The sequence below is a fragment of the Tamandua tetradactyla genome, chromosome 19 (assembly GCF_023851605.1).
Source record: "Tamandua tetradactyla isolate mTamTet1 chromosome 19, mTamTet1.pri, whole genome shotgun sequence".
In the NCBI taxonomy this organism is placed as follows: domain Eukaryota; kingdom Metazoa; phylum Chordata; class Mammalia; order Pilosa; family Myrmecophagidae; genus Tamandua; species Tamandua tetradactyla.
Window position 1 is genome coordinate 30,805,303 of NC_135345.1, and position 16,909 is coordinate 30,822,211.

Genomic DNA, 16,909 nt, shown 5'->3' on the forward strand with positions numbered 1-16,909 from the left:
TTCCTCTGCAGCTTTCTCACCTCTTTCAACCTTCATAGAATTGGCAAGAGATAGGCCCTTGCTCTGGATTAGGATGTGGCTTTAATGAAAAGTTGTGGCTGGTTTGATCTTCTATCTAGACCACTAAGACTTTCTCCATATCAGTTAAAGTTTCTTTTGCTTTCATATCATTTATGTATTCACTAAGGTGGTATTTTAATTTCCTTAAAGAAAATTTCCTTTGCTATCACAACTGAGCTAAATGTTTGGTAAAGGAGGCCTGCGGCTTCTGACAGGCCTTCCTCACTAAAGATGGACTAATCATTTCTAGGTTTTGATTTAAAATGAGAGATGCATGACTCTTTTCACTTGAGTACTTATAGGCCATTGCAGGATTATTCATAGGACTATTTTCTATATCTCTGTATCTCAGAGAATAAGGAGGCATGAGAATAGGGAGAGGTAGGGGAAAGCTGGTCACCAGAGCAATCAGAACTCAAACAATTAAGTGTACCATTTTATATGGGTGTAGTTTTTGGTGCCCCCAAATAATTACAATATTGGCATCAAAGATCACTGATCACAGATTTTTATAACAGATATAATAATAATGGAAATTTTCAAATAGTATGAAAGTTACCAAAACTTGGTACAGAGACACTGAAGTGAGCACATGCTGTTGAAAAGTGGTATTGATGAAAAGTGGTTTGATGCAGGATTGCCATAAACCTTCAATTTGTAAAAGACACAGTATCTGAAAAGCACAGCATTTTCATTTCCTAGGCTACTCCAAGAAAATTCCATGACGTGCTTCAGCTTAAACAATGGAAATGTATTCATTCACAGTTAGAGTCCAGAAAAATGTCCAATTCAAGTTATCATCAAGGTGATGTTTTCTTCCCAAAGATGGGCTGCCAGCCCTTGCCTCCTCTACCAAATGAGAAGGCAATAGCCATATCTATTGTTCTCTCCTGTCTCTTCTGAGTTTCATTGCTTTCAACTTCTTGTTTTCATGACTTTTTCTCCCTCTCACTGTATTCATTCCATTTATAAAAGATTCCAGTAAAAGGATTAAGAGTGACCCTGATTGAAGTGGATCATACCTTAACTGAAGTAATTTCATCAAAATGGGTCCACACCCACAGGAATGGGAGATATTTAAGGACATGTTTTTTTCTGGAGAATATACAGCTTCAAATCTCCACACACAGTAAAGTGAATATAATAGTATTCTCTATGGAAACAGGTTCAAGATGATATCTATGTTACTATTATGATATTTATATAAGAACTGTCTCAAGGGACTATGGGGATGGGAATGTCCAAATTCTGTAGGAGAGGACACAGGCTGGGAACTCTGATGAAGGTTTTCCATGAATTCCCCAAGAGAAGCTGGCTGGTTTTGGAAATTCTCTATTCCGACCACTGAAATCATCTGTATCCTTTTTAGAGCCTACAATTGATTGGACAAGACTTTTCTCATTGTTAAAGATCATCTCTTCAGTGGATTTTAATTATTTTATTTTAATTAATTTATTTATTTTGGATTGACTGCAAACATCATAGCCTGGCATTCAAGGCTCTGCCCTACTCTGCAGCCCCCTTTCCTGTGTCTTTGTCCCATTACATTTCCACCCACCAGACTCTGTGTGAGTTTACTTTGATTGCTCATTGTTCCTGGAATGCCTTTTCTCACCTTCTCACCTGGCAGCCCTTTTCTCGTTCAAATATCAGCTCTATATTTCCTCCTGGAAGACTGCCCTGACACTTCAGGCCAATTGGGCACTCCCCACCCTCCCATTGGCATTGGAATGGTAATGATAGCCAGCATTATAGAACACATGGCATGCCAAGTGATCTACATACATCATCTCACATTCATTCCTCATCATAGATTCATGAGAAAGGCATTAGTAGTATTATCTCTTTTTTTTGGACTTTTCAAAAGGAAATTTATTAAATTACAAGTTTACAGTTCTAAGGCCATAAAAATGTCTAAACTAAGGCATCCAGATAAAGATACCTTGACTCAAGAAAAACCAATGTCTGTCACATGGGAAGGCACATGGCTGGCCTTTTCTGGTCCTTGTTCCTGATTCCCTTGCTTCCAGCATCTCATGCCAGTGATCTCCTCTCTATGGGTTTGTGGGCCTTCACTTAGCTTCTCCAGGACACAACTCTGGGTTCTGGCTTTCTTTGTATCTCATGGGAAGGCACATGACAATGTTTGCTGGGCTCAGCAACTCTGAACATATGTGTCTAAGCATCTGCTCTCTCTGTTGGCACTCCAAGCATCTCCAAATGTCTGTATCTGTGTTAGCTCTGAAGCAACTGTTCCCAAAACGTCTGAGCTTCCTCCAAAGTGTTTCCCCTTTTAAAGAACTTGGTTTTACAGTAGTCAAGGCCCACCTTGAATGGACGAGGTTATCTAATCAAAAGGCCACATCCAGAATTGGGCACATCACATCTCCACAGAGTAATCTAGTCAAAAGGTCACACCCACAGTTGAGTGGGTTGGTCTCCTTGGAAATAATCTAATCAAATATTTCCATCCTACAATTTTGAATCAGGATTAAAGAACATGGCTTTTCTGGGGTACACTACACTTTCAGACCAGCACATATATGCGCATGCACAGCTGTGAATTTTCAAATAGTAAATATTTAACTGCTTCAGATTAGCAGACTTCATCAATTAAAAATGCATGCAGCTGTTCTTGCTTCCCTTTCTTAAAAATATTCATTTCAGTACTTACATTTGAGCTTTTCTCATAGATTTCATTCCTTCTTTAAAAGTTTTTCTTTATTTTATTTATTAAACATACCAACATACAAACACAAACATTCCTACCATATGATCATTCCATTCTACTATATAATGAATAACTCACAATGTCATCACATAGTTTCATATTCATCATCATGATCTTTCTTAGAACACATGCATCAATTCAGAAAAAGAAATAAAAAGATAACAGAAAAAATTCATACGTCATACCGCTTGCCCCTCCCCCTCATTTATCACTAGCATTTCAATCTACTAAACTCTATTTTAACATTTGTTTCCCCACTATTCATTTATTTTTAATCCATATGTTCCACTCATCTGTCGATAAGGTAGATAAAAGGAGCATCACACAAGGTTTTCACAATCACACAGTTACGTTGTGAAAGCTAATTCACTATACAATCGTCTTCAAGAAATATGGCTACTGGAACACAGCTCTACATTTTCAGACACTTCCTTCCAGCCTTTCTATTACACCTTAACTAAAAAGGTGATATTTATATTATACGTATCTTTAGTTGATTTTAGATATAATCATCAATAAATTCAATCATCTAACTGATTATTTAAATCCACAAAATATCCTCAGGGTAACAATCAGACAATGCTTTTTTTTGACCAAACAAATGGACCCCATCATCTGGCCAAGTTGACACATGAAATTATCCATCATGACGAAGGATAATAGAGTAAAATGCAATAAAATGAAGTATGCCTGTATTCCTTCATCACATATGGCAGAATGTCTTATTTCCCCCAAAAAGTCACATTTTAATTACTCAAAGGATTAAAATATAGAGTAAGAAATAAAACCTGAATATTGCCATGATCTTCAGCCTTTACAGGGTCACTTGTCTCTATCACAAATATAAGCCTAACTCTAGTAACAGAGCCCCAAGTCCCATCCCTGCATGCCAAGCCAGATGGATATAAAATACCAAAACTATAGTATATAATACCATAGAATTTCCTCCATTTTTTCTAATCCCCTAAAGAAAACAATTATTTGTCATTACATTATTAATCCAGAGTTTGAAAAATTATTTTTGTCATATCCAGAGCTTTTCCATTCAGAATTTCAATTTAATTTTATGTAGCTGAAGTTTCATTAAACTAATTTTGGTTAGTTTCTTACACCAGCAATAAAACTATTTTGCCATCAAATTTAAATTTCATATTTCTTTTTAGGATAAAATACATTAATTTCCTTATCTTTGAAAATATAAGTGGTTTCTCTTTTAGGGAATCCACAGATTCTAAAGAAATTTATTGGAAAAGGTTCAAGTCAATGTCTGTGACTAATCCATCTCATCTACTGAAATCATTCCAATAAAACAGGGGCTCATGTTAAATAAAATGTGGAAATGATCATGGTGATGAATATACTACTATGTGATGACATTGTGAGTCATTGATTGTACACCATGCATGGAATGTTTGTATGTTAAGAATGTTCATGTTTATATGTTGTTTTGGTTTGATAATAAAAAATAAAAAAATAAAAAATAGAAAGGTAGAGAAAAAGCTACAATAGAAGGGTGATCACTTCACATCAGGGTAAACCCTAATGAGAAACTTCATCATTAGTGTTTTCAGGGTAAACAGTAATATTCAATAAAGAAAAATTTTGAAAATCACAAGAATTTAGTCAAGATAAAATCAAATAGTAGGAAAACACAAAGTGATGGTTATGTCCAGTAGGTGAGAAAAAGAAGTTCTTGATACTAATTAACTGAGGAACAACAACAAATCTTCCCCATAGGTTTTAACTGGCATAAATGACAATCTCTTCTTAAATTTCTCATGAATATAATAGTCAACTATTCATAAGTTAACAAGCATTTACCAAATAATTATTGAACAATTATGATATACAAAATTATGATGTACAAAACACAACTACACAAAGTTGAATTTTAAAAATGATGTCTACCTTAAAAGAACTCATTATCTGCTACAGCAAGCCTTATGATTCCTGTCCCACATCTGCTGTCCTATAATTTTAATTTAAGTGTATTTTTAGTTTAGCCTCCTAATTATTTTTGAATCCATCTTCCGCACTGGTCTAGATGATGCATTAAGACAAATATAGAAATGAAAACACAACACCAATTAATAGGAGCAGAAGCAGACAGTGCATTCTGACAAATCAGCAAATTTTGAAATGAAAGAAGAAAGGATGCTGGGGGAAAATTTTAGGTGAAAGGAAATTTTAGGAAAAGGAAAACTGAGTAGTGATCAGCAGGAAAACTTATAGAACATGTTGGAATAAGAGTGAGCCACCCAATTTTACTAGAGAGTACAGGGCTTGAATTTTAAAATGTGAAACTGAGCTTAGAGAAGAGGAAAGGGTCATATATTCAGGTGTTTAGAGAATATTTGGAAAGGATGCATGTATTTTAGATTTTTCTATCAGGGAAGTAAGTCTTACAGGTAATTTATTGCCTTATCTACTTTCGCTGGCAAGACCTGTTCTGTTTTATTTATTTTTAATACTATTTATTTTCTTCTTAAATAGTGTCCTTAAATATGGTGATACAGAGTTGAAAAAATCAGCTGAAGAAATTCTTCCATTGACAGTAATGAGAACATTTGCTGTTTTACATATAACTTTGGGGATATATTGATGTATTTTCTCTGAATTTATCAGGTTTTGAATCAAGCCATTGCATTTCAATTAGTTTATAGACTCTCTTGGCTTTAAATGTATATTTTCCTGCATCTTTGCTACAGAATATACTCCCTTGGGATGCTTGTCTCTTTAAGAAGGTTATTTTTTCTGCTTATTTGATTTTTGGTGTAAGTGTAGACTCAGATAAGAAATTTAACTTGAGTAGAATTCATTTTCTTTCTATTGATATCATCAATTAAGGTAAAGGAGAGCATATCTGAAAATTTATCTTTTTGTGAGCATAGAGAGTGACATAAGATCTGGCAGTATCCATAGCAGTGGGTAAGAGCAATTCCGAACGGCAGAAAAATCCAGAATAATTTTGAATACCTATGTATTTCTAGGAAACACAGAGGAAAGTAAGGAGAATCCATTACAAAGTCTTCAATCTAGGTGTAAAGGAATGAGGATAAATCATAGACAACATATTCATGACACCAACTGTTTCTTTCACTGAGTCAGACAAAAGTTATTTCAGTAAAGTTCATGTGGCAATATTAGCCTTAGTTAGATGACAAATACAAGGAATTTGTCACTATTTTCTGTTATCAGTTAACTTTTCCTAATCGTTTTTTGCCATGGTCTGTCAGGGATGTTTTTGGAAGGTGATGGGAATGGGAAACAGTGAGGGAAAATTCTTGAAGTATTAATGTTATCATGATAGCTGTGATTTCCAATCAACCTGCTTACAGAAACTGTACATTTTAAATTTACCATGAGTTTTAGAAATATGCTGATGTTGGAACAATTTAACACTTTTATGTGAATTCATATGCAGTTAATAAAATGTCTAAATTACAAGGAAATTATAATGGATTTCTCTCTTGAACATTTCTAATGATGTCAGTAATATGTTGAGGTGAGACTGTTTCAGAGCGATTTGTTGACTACTCCAATACAAATTCCTAAATTCTTTATAATGACTGAAAACAATAAATCCATTTATGTACTTTGTATTGCTCAATCCCACACCACTCAGATATTGAAAACTAATGACTTAGACACAATGTGCCAATAAAGTCCACAGTAGTATGAAGTAATTTTTTTATCTATGTACTGAATTGCTAGATAAATTATTGTGATAGCTCAGCCTCAAAAATAATTTTTAGGATGAAAAATGCTGCGTAGAAAGTTTAATATTTCCTGTTATGAAAAAGATCAGATTATAACTATATGTAAATGATTATAAAATCTTAATTATATTTTTAAAAAATTCATTTCATTTCTTTTGAGTTGACCTATAATTTATAGGTACCAAACTGCATAACTCATAGGTGTACAGCTTGTTGAATTTTTACATGCAGATATACCCAGATAACCACCACCTAAATCAAATTGTAGAATTTTATCAGTCAACCAGGTAACTAACTTATTCCATCTTCTAGCTGATAATGTCCCAAAGGATTGGCCATTAGTGTGGTCTTCATTTACCTATTGAAGGATGTCTTGGTTGCTTCCGGTTTGGGGCAATTATAAATAAAACTGCTGAAAATATTTGCATGCTGATTGTTAAGTGGACATAGTTTTCAAATCATTTGCATAAAGACCTAGGATCACAATTGTTAGATCATCTGGTTGGACTAAATTTAGCTTTATAAAAGACTGTCTTCCAAAATGATTGCACCATGTTGCCTTTTTGTCAATAATGAGTGAGAATTCTTGGTGCTCCTCATGTTCATTAGCAATTAGTAATGTCAGGGGTCTTTTTCCATTATTAAATATTGGCTCTTAGGTGTCCTATTGTTGTTTATGGCTTAATTTTAGCATTTAAGCCAATGGCTTAATTTACATTCTGTATATGTTTGGAGATCCTGGTTGACAAATGAAAAAGTAAAATAAGCAAAAAAACAAAATTACAGGGTACAAAGAATTGTACATATTCTTATAATTTGAGAGTAGAAGAAAGGCCATGTTGTTATTTTTCCTTCATCAAGTTATAACAAAGCACAATCTCTATTTGAAAATATTGCAATCAATTTTATCCTATGTACTAGCTACTAAAGGAAAATAGATACCAGGAAACTTGTCCAGGAATTTCTGTTAGGTGACCAAGATAGGAGGTATCTGGGAGTTAGAAACCTCTAAGCATAAATCAGGTAATTAGCAAGTAGATCAAAAGTCAACGTAAGAATATGTTCTCCTGATGGGAGAGAGCATGGCCAACAGATAAGTAATATTAATTTGAGAAGATTGTCAGTGAAATTCTGTTAGCTTCCTTTATTTGAATAAGAACCCTAGCCTTCCTGAATGGGACGTGACAGAAGCAAGGCTGATCCCAGAGTTTGTAGGGAAAAGAAATAATTAGACAGACTTCCAGAACTTGAGAATCAAAATAAATGCCAATGCATATGAACTGGGGAACATTAAGGTGACCCAGGGTTGAAAACGTAGGTTGAACAAAAATACTTGTCAAAACACAGACAAGGCTAGAGAAACGGATCTCAAAAGCTGGAAGGGTAAGATACAGCTTTACTTGGTTTTCTTGCCTGGAGACATGTGTGCTTTAAAATATGGTTGAGTTTTTTTGGTAGTGGGATCAATGCATACACTGTCAAAGTTGCAGAAGTTGGAGTAAGGAGAAATGGGGCAAAATGTTGACCCAAGAATGATAAACTCTTTTCTAAGGCGATAGTAGATGCAGGAGAAAAATCTATAAGGATTTAAAGATATAGTTTACAGTATAAAGTCTTAGTTCAAGTCAGTCAGCAATAAAACAAACATTTATTAAAACTTATTTAAACACTGGGGACCAGTCCAAGAATTTCATATGAACAGTTTAATCCTAATAAGCATCTTGAAAGCTATACATGTTATCCCTTTAAAACTGAAGAAATGGAGTCAACTAAGATGTTCAAGTTTTATTATTGCTTAAGTAGGGGATTTGGGCTTCAAAGTTAGGCTGGCAGGAAGGACTTCAGAACTAGCATACTTAGGCATTCCAGTATGCTCTCTCATAATAGCAAGGAAAACCCTATGAAATATTAAATTGATGCAAAACCAGACAAAAATAGTGATGGAGAGCACCTGAAAGTCAAAACACCTAAATGCTTTTGCTGTGTTATGCTTGTTATTTTTGTGATTGAACTATGAAATTATTGATCACAACACATGTGACTTCGAATGTTATGCCTGCTATAATATCAGATCCTTTGAGTTTTAAAAGATCAGTAAAAAATCTGGAATTTAAATTTTGTCCAATTTAAGCATTCTCAGAGAAAGTCTTCCTTCATTATAAGATGCCATAGTTTCACTGGCTCTCAAAATGAAAACATATCTGTACTATATGGAAGATAATAGTCAAGAGAATTACCTTTACAAACCTAATTATTTAAATTATGGCTAAATTCACACACGTTTTATTGCCTTCCATGTAGAAAATCAGTCATCGGTAAAATACTGTAAAGAAAATTGAATAATTATTTTCTTGACTTCTTGGAAAATAGTGGATGAAGTGAATAAAAGAAAAACAATTTGACCATTTTACACATTTGCTATATTTGCATACAAATATGTTCAATTTTAAGTCCGAAATATAATTAAAACCATGTGATTTTCTGAAAATAAAAAAATAGGAAAAAATTTTCTACATATTGCATTGCTGTAGTTCAACAGCTTCCTTGTGGAAGGGGAAATGGCTTATAATATTGAAATGTTTGGGCTTGAAAATGCAAGCCAGTAATAGGTTGATTTTGAAATTTATAGTCAGTGAAAATAAGATAACAGAGAGGGAAAGTGAGGGGAGGAAAGAGGGGAAGGGAAAACACGAGTCACCTTTCTTCCAGTTTGCAATAACATAGTCCTCATTTCTGTCTAAAGCCTCTTCAGAGTTATCTTTAGAGTCCACATTTCTACCAACAGTCTCTTCAAAGCAATTCAGACCTTCTCTATCAAGTTCCTCACATCTTTCAGAATCTTCCCCTTATCCATAAAAAAAAAAAAAGTTCCAATAAGTTTGGTATTTGCAAACTACAGCAGCACCCCACTTCTCTGGTACCAAATTTGTAGTAGTTTGCTAATGCTGCTGGAGTGCAATATAACAGAAATGGAACAGCTTTTAAAAGAGGAATTTATTGAGTTGCAAGTTTACAGTCTTAAGGCAAGAAAAAGGTCTAAACAAAGGCATCCAAGAAAAGATACCTTACCTTAAGAAAGGCTGATATCTGTCACAAGGCATGCGGCTGTCATTGGCTGGTCTTTGTTCCTGGTTTCTTTACTTTCAGCTTCTGATGTCAGAAGGTTCCCCTCTTAGCATCTGTGAGCCTTCACTTAGCTCCTCTGGGATACAACTCTCGGTTCTGGCTTGCTTAGCATTTCATGGGAAGGCACATGGCGATGTCTGTTATGCTCTACCCATTCTAGTCATCTGCCCTCTCTGTCAGCATTTCAAGCATTTTCAAACATCCATGTTTCTGTGAGGAGTCCAAAAGATTGTTCATTATAAAGAGCCTGCTAAGATGGCCCCATAAGTGCATCTGGGTCTGAAGTTCTGGGGGAGCATGATATAGTATAGCTTATGTAACCATGATTCAGCACATGCATGCAACCAATGATGTAACATACATGCATCCAATCATACAACCCACAAGTGATGTCACCTGTTGGTAAAATACCACTTTTGTGTAGTTTAGTATATAAGGGATTACTGCTCTGTAAGCATCAGAGTGGAGGGGAATAATTAAAGATGATCACTCTATCAGTCGCTACTCATGTCTTTTTTCAATTCACTACTGGACCAGAGCGATTACTCCTTATGCTGGGACCTGACATTTGGCATAATCAGCAGGATTTGGTGAGGGGCCCCTCTGCCCTGGAGGAAGCTGGACTGAACAGGATATGGCCCTCCACAAGCTTGTGGCATATTGTAGCAGCTGTATGGCTTCAGTATTTTGCTCCAGAGGCTTTGGATCACGCAAAATCGCACCCCAGGGGGAGTGCCAAGGCTTTAGAGGATTTTAAAGTTGGTATCCAGGTTTCCCAGTGTGGTATAACAGGGAAGGTGTGTTGGTTTTATTAACCATGCTGCAACATAAGGAGGCTTTAGCAGCACAAGCACAGGTCTGAAGACTCTAGCAAAAGCAAAATGAACTGGAAGCTCATTTTGGCTTGGCAAATGCATTTTTCTCCATTGACTTGGCTCCAGAGAGCTAGGACCAGTTTACATTCACATGGAAAGGTGGCAATGGATATTTCTGGTGCTGTCACAGGGCTATATACATAGTCCATCTGTGTGCCACAGGTTGGTGGCCCAAGACTTGGCCATCTGGAAACATCAGGATATAGTTTCTTTATAACATTATGTAGATGATGTTATAATCTCTGATTCTCCTACAGATTTAGAAGAAGCCTCGGATAGATAGCCTGTGTGGTGCACTATATACCTGATGATGGGCAATCAATGAGGCCAAGGTCTAAGGGCCTGAATTGTCTGTCAAATTGTTGGGAGTTGTCTGGTTTGATAAGATCAAAGTGATCCCAGAAGCCAGATAGATAAGGTCCAGGCATATTTGAGACTGACCACAGTAAAGCAGCTACAAGCTTTTGTAGGCCTTTTGGAGTACTGGAGGGTGTTTGTGCCCTGTTTGGCTCAAGTCTTGCATCCTTTCTATGCCTTAATTTAAAAAAGGTGCCCATAGGATTGAGGAGGACCTCAAGAGCAGACATTTGGCACAGCAAAAAAGGTAGTAATGTAGGCCCAAGTGCTATAGGTGGTAGATCAGGCTGTTCCTTTCCACCTGGACATGACCCTCATCAAGAAAGGTTCCCCCTGGAACTTGGAGGATGACCAAGAACGTGCTCTTGGTCATCCTCCAAGCAAAACAAAAGCAGTAGCACAGGTCCAAGCACTACAGGTGGTGGATAAGGCAGTTCCTTTCAACCTGGACATGACAGCTCATGAAGCAGGCTTAGATTGGGAACTCTGGTAGTATCAAGGCAGACACAAGGCCCCTATCATATTTTGTTTCCAGTTGTGGAAGGGAAAAGAGGTGAGATGCTCCCCTTGAGAGGCAAGGAGCTGCTGTCTACGCTGTACTGCAAGCGAGTCCATTACAGGCCTACAGGAAGATGAGCAGAAATTGCAAGTGATAAATGTAACCCCACCCTCCCATTGGATGGCAATGGGTTTGCAGTCCATGACTGGACCACAGCTCTGGCTCAGTCCCTTCCTGGGTGGTATGTCTTTTGCCTTGGGGGTGACAGGATAACCCAAAGTTTGCAGGTACAAACAAAGGTGTTGCCAGGATTGGACCAAAACTCTGGATATATAGGGGACATTGTACATCGCATATAAACTGCAAGCTGCAGGAATAATTTAAAGTCATCTTGAAAAAAAAAAGCTCTGGGTTTTAGTGCCAGAGGAGCCAATATTGAAAGGGTGGGCTACCCTGAATGGCTATAGCTGTTTGCTTTTTAAATGAATGGCCTTGGCCCATAGGCTACTCCCCTTTAGGCTTGGTAATAAAGGGATAAGCCTTGCCCTTGCACATACAAGTGGAAGGAAGTGATGTGTTGGAAAGACCCAGTGTGTGGGAAGGAGGGCTGCTACTACCAGCCCCCCATATTTTACAATTAGGAACCTGAGATGAATGGACAAGGCTGTGAAAAATACTATCAGAAGGCCCTTCCTGGGTGGTATGTCTTTTGCCTTGCGTTGATGGGATAACACAAGATTTGCAGGTACAAACTTGGACACTGCTGTTGCCAGCTCCTGTACATATGTCCTTATGCAATGACAGGAAAGGCTCTCTGCTGTGAGGAATGTATGTCCTACTTTTTTGGCCTGTGCATCTTATGCATGTGGAACTTCATCCTGATTGTGCCAGTATAATGTAAGGGGACATAGTTTGATGTTCTTGCCTGGGACAGAAACCCCTAGCTGTCACTATTCTTGAACAGAATGAGCAAGTGACTTGTATTCTCCTTGAGGAAAGGGATTGGCCTCTAATGGTTTCTAAAGCTTTATTATCTCTCAACCAGGCTGATTGCAGCTAATAGCCTGGCAGCATAGGCATAAACTTACACTAAGGTCTCCAATGTCTCTTACTGCTGGCTGTGTCGTGAGCTTCCAGCACATGCAGCTGAAGGATTCCCATGGAAGATAGCACCACTGAGCAAAACTGGACATGGCTAGAATGATCAGGTAATCACAGTTCTTCAGCTAGGGAAGAAATACAGTGAGGAGTTGATGCTTTGTTCATCTGGGACATGGACAAGCCCCTCACCTCACCCTTTCTGAGCATGCCATCAATAAGGTTTGGGGATGGCTTATGGCTGAACATGTGGATTTAAGAGAAAGAGCACCATGGTGCTTTGAACAACATCAAGGAGACCTTCCCCAAGTAGCAGGGTTGACTTCCAAAGTCTTTTTGTAATAATATATATGTAATCATATATGTTATCTATAATTCCCAAAAGGTGGCAAGGTGTTGAGATGGCTGCCTGCATTTAGTGACCAAACCAACTGACCACCTCCCTAAGGAATATATATGTTTGTGGGTGGTATGAGTGGCCCTACTACATACTTGCTGATGGGACACAGCAGTGCATGTGAGGATGACCATATATAAAAGGGCAAATTCTCACCTCCCTTCCAGAAACATTCATAACTGGAATATAATATATCACCATTGATGATGTGAAAAGTGAGCTGTCTGATGGTTCTTATCCTCTGGCTATATTTCTTGCAGGAGCTGGAACCATTAAAGTAGAATTAGAAATGGAAGTTTTAGCTGATCACACTGCCCGTGATTTTCATCAAACAAAACAGGCTTTAACTTTAATAATGGATGAAACTGCCCAAATAAGAAGGATTGTTTTGCAAAACAGAGCTGCTTTAGATTTCTTGACAGCTGCTCAAAGGGAACTTGTGCAGTATGACATGCAAATTGTTGTGTGTATATTCCTTACAATTAAAATTCTGTTGAAGGTGCATTGAATGAAATGGTGGAAGAAGTACAAGCCATTCACTCCCTTTGACAGGTGGTCTATGGGTCCAAGGAGCAGCCCTGTGGGATAAGGCATATCCTGGAATGCAAGTTGCTTAAGAGGTGGACTGGGGGCCTGAAAAATTCCCCATTATAAACAGCTTGCTAAGATAGCCACTATAAGTGCTTCCAGGCCTGAAGCTCTGGGGGAGCATAATACAGCATAGTTTATGCAACTATGATTCAGCACATGTTATGTAACCAATGATACAACATAATGCATTCAATCATATATCCCATGAATGATGCCACTCGTTGGCAAAGTGTCTCTTTTGTGTGATTTAGTATGTAAGGGACTACTGCTCTGTAAGCATCAGAGTGAAGGGAACCAATAAAAGCTGACTACTCTGCCAGCGGCTCCTTGTACTTTCTTTTAATTTACAAGCAGACCAGAGTGATCACTCCTTAACTGGAACCTGACTGAAGGTAATATTACCTGAAAAGTAAGAAGCATTATAAAATGATCAACAGTATAGCATCAGAAGTCAGACATTCATGGTTTTGCTCAAAGCTTCGACTTTTTGTACTATAGCTATTTAGGTAAGTCATTTCAGTTTATACAATTCAACTTACATAATCAATTTAATCAATTTATGTAATTCATTCCATATTAAACTTCCTAAATTCTGTCACAAAGAATAAAAGATAAAGTTTTGAGGATGTGAGTGTAAAATATGTCTTCTTACAATAAAGAAATAACTAATAAAATAAAGGGCACAAATTCAAGAGCCATAATGCAAACGACTTTCTCAGCTAAAGTCTGAAATGATGAAGGGAAGAACATATGCCCAGACAAGGATATTTAGAACCCAGCAGAAATCACCACCTGCCTTGCCATGGCTAAGCAAGCCAGAACCCAGATTGCATCCTGGAGGAACTAAATGAAGGCTTACAGATGCTTAGAGAGGAAACTGGAAGCAACGGACCAGAAACAAGGAGCAGCGACACTAGACACTAGCCACATACCTCCCCATGTGACAGACATTAGGATTTCTTGAGACATGGTGTCTTTCATGGATGCCTTAGTTTGGACATTTTTCTGGCCTAAAACTGTAAACTTGTAATGTAATAAATTCCTTTCATAAAAGCCATTCCATTTCGGATACATTGCATTCCAGCAGCTTTAATAAACTAATACATTAGTTATATCTACCTTCCTGTTTTTCAAATAGATCAGAATCTTTCTTAACTCAAGGCCTTTGTACTTCAAATAATATGATATAAATTCTCTGATATTTAGAAAATTTATCTTTTTCACTTATTTTCTGATTCATCCTCATATAATCCTTTCCTGACTAATCTATTTAAAGCAGTGACTTTGAAGTACGCCCTATAAAAGTCCCCTAATAATTTCCTTTTTGTAGGACTTATCACAATTTTAATTGTTTTGGTTTATTACCTCTCTATTGTCTCACAATGTAAACTCCAAGAGAGTAGCAACCTTATTACTGCTTTATCCCACCAGTGGCCACACAGTGATCACACAAAATAGGCAGAAAATTAATAAACCATGACTGCACAAGTTGCACACATATTTTTAATAAAATAATTTTGAAAAATTTGTCTATCCATTTCTATCAATATGCTTCCAGTAGATGAATGAAATTGAATATTTATGTAAACTTTTCATATAATTTGCAGAAATGAATTTTAAAGAAGTAATAACAATAATTCAGTATGTGGAAGATATATACCTCACCACAAAAATGAATACTGTACTAGAACCACATTATCTTACATCTCATGAATTTAATTGATACTGAATTAGTTTTTGATGTTATGTCTTGGCTTGCATTGAAGGGCATTCATTAGTAAGACCTACAGAAAAAGTCTTCTTGTATTCATCAGGACATCATTGAGTACACTGTCAAGTTCATCACACTATTTCCTCTTCATAAGGACCCATGGGAGAAATCTGAGTTTACTACAATACTATAGTAGGTTCTCTTTCCCTTTATAGGAAATATATAAATATATATATTTATATCTTGTAATTTGCTCATTGATCAATTTCAGAAGCTCAGATTTCAATTTGCTTTTCTTCTAATATGCTAACTCATGGCTCACATCTCTACCAAATTTCCCTCTGGATTTAACTTAATTAATTAATTTAATATTTTTATCAAATTGTCTTATATATCTAAACATGTTGTATGTGATCTAAAATATTTGGAGAATGAAAACTGCAACTAAATATAAAATAATCAATCTGATTTGAAAATTGTTAAAATCCATGGTGTTCAAAGCCCAAATTTCAAAATCGTTAATTAATAAAGCAAGATGCTCTAGTTGCAGTAGCTACCAAATACTCTAAATACAAAATACATGCATCAGAATTATTTGAGAGTAATATTTTATAATGTTCTAAATAAAGATATAATTAATAATTAGAAATTTATATGACACCGTCTCCTGCCCAAGAATCTACTAAGCACATTAGTATCTTGTCTTTTATGCTTCTGTTTATTTCCTGCTTAGCCTCTTTTTTTCTAGGTATTTTCTCTTCTGTATCTTTAATATGGAAGAACACATATTTTCAATGTGACCTTGGCACTTGGCTATAATTTATTGGTCAAAGTGCTGGCTCCTGAGGCAATATGAAGCAGTGAATCCCTTTCCTTGTACTTTAGAACGGGCTAGATAATTGAGATTTTTCCTTTACAATATTGGACATGTTTATTTTCTTTTCCCCAAATAGGAAACCATATTTAAATGAGAGAGAAGAATGAAAGCAGTCACTAAATAGACTCAGAAACAAAGTGTAGAGAGAAACATCATATTGTAGTGCCTAATACATTTGTCATTAAGCTCTACCTCCATACTTAACAATCCCGAAGATTAATTTATAGAATCAGTTGGAAATTTCATGAGATTCCATAGCATCCTTCTAATAATTCCACCAATTTGCTTAAGCTAGTTTAACTCTATCTGTTACTCTCAACAGTCCAATAATACAGATTGGAATTTTTATATGTATATAAATTATATATATATAAATATATATCAATATATAAATATGTATATTGATATAATAAGTAATTGAAAAGATACTTTTTTGCTTACTTAGTAGCCAATGAAAGGAGAGATACTTTTTTGGGGGGGGGGGCAGGCACTGGTAATTGAACCCAGGTCTCCGGCAAGGCAGGCAAGAGCTCTGTCTTCTGTGCCACTGTGGCCCGCCCGAGATTCATATTTATAGTTCTCTCAATGGCACTTCCCCACATGCAATGTTGTACCAGTAAAAAAAAAAAAAAAAAAAAGTATCATTTGGGTTCTCTACAAAACAGATGCCTAGACAGAATTAAAAGTACAAAAGATTTATTAGAGTTAAGCAAAACACCTGTGAAAGACAGAGAGAGATAGCAGAAATAGTCAGGAAATATTTTCAGTCCCATATGCAGATTTGATACCTAAGGAATGAGAGAGGAAAAGAAGGAAGATTGGATAGGAAGAACTTAATCTTTCAGTATAGCTCTTTGAAAGTCTGGAC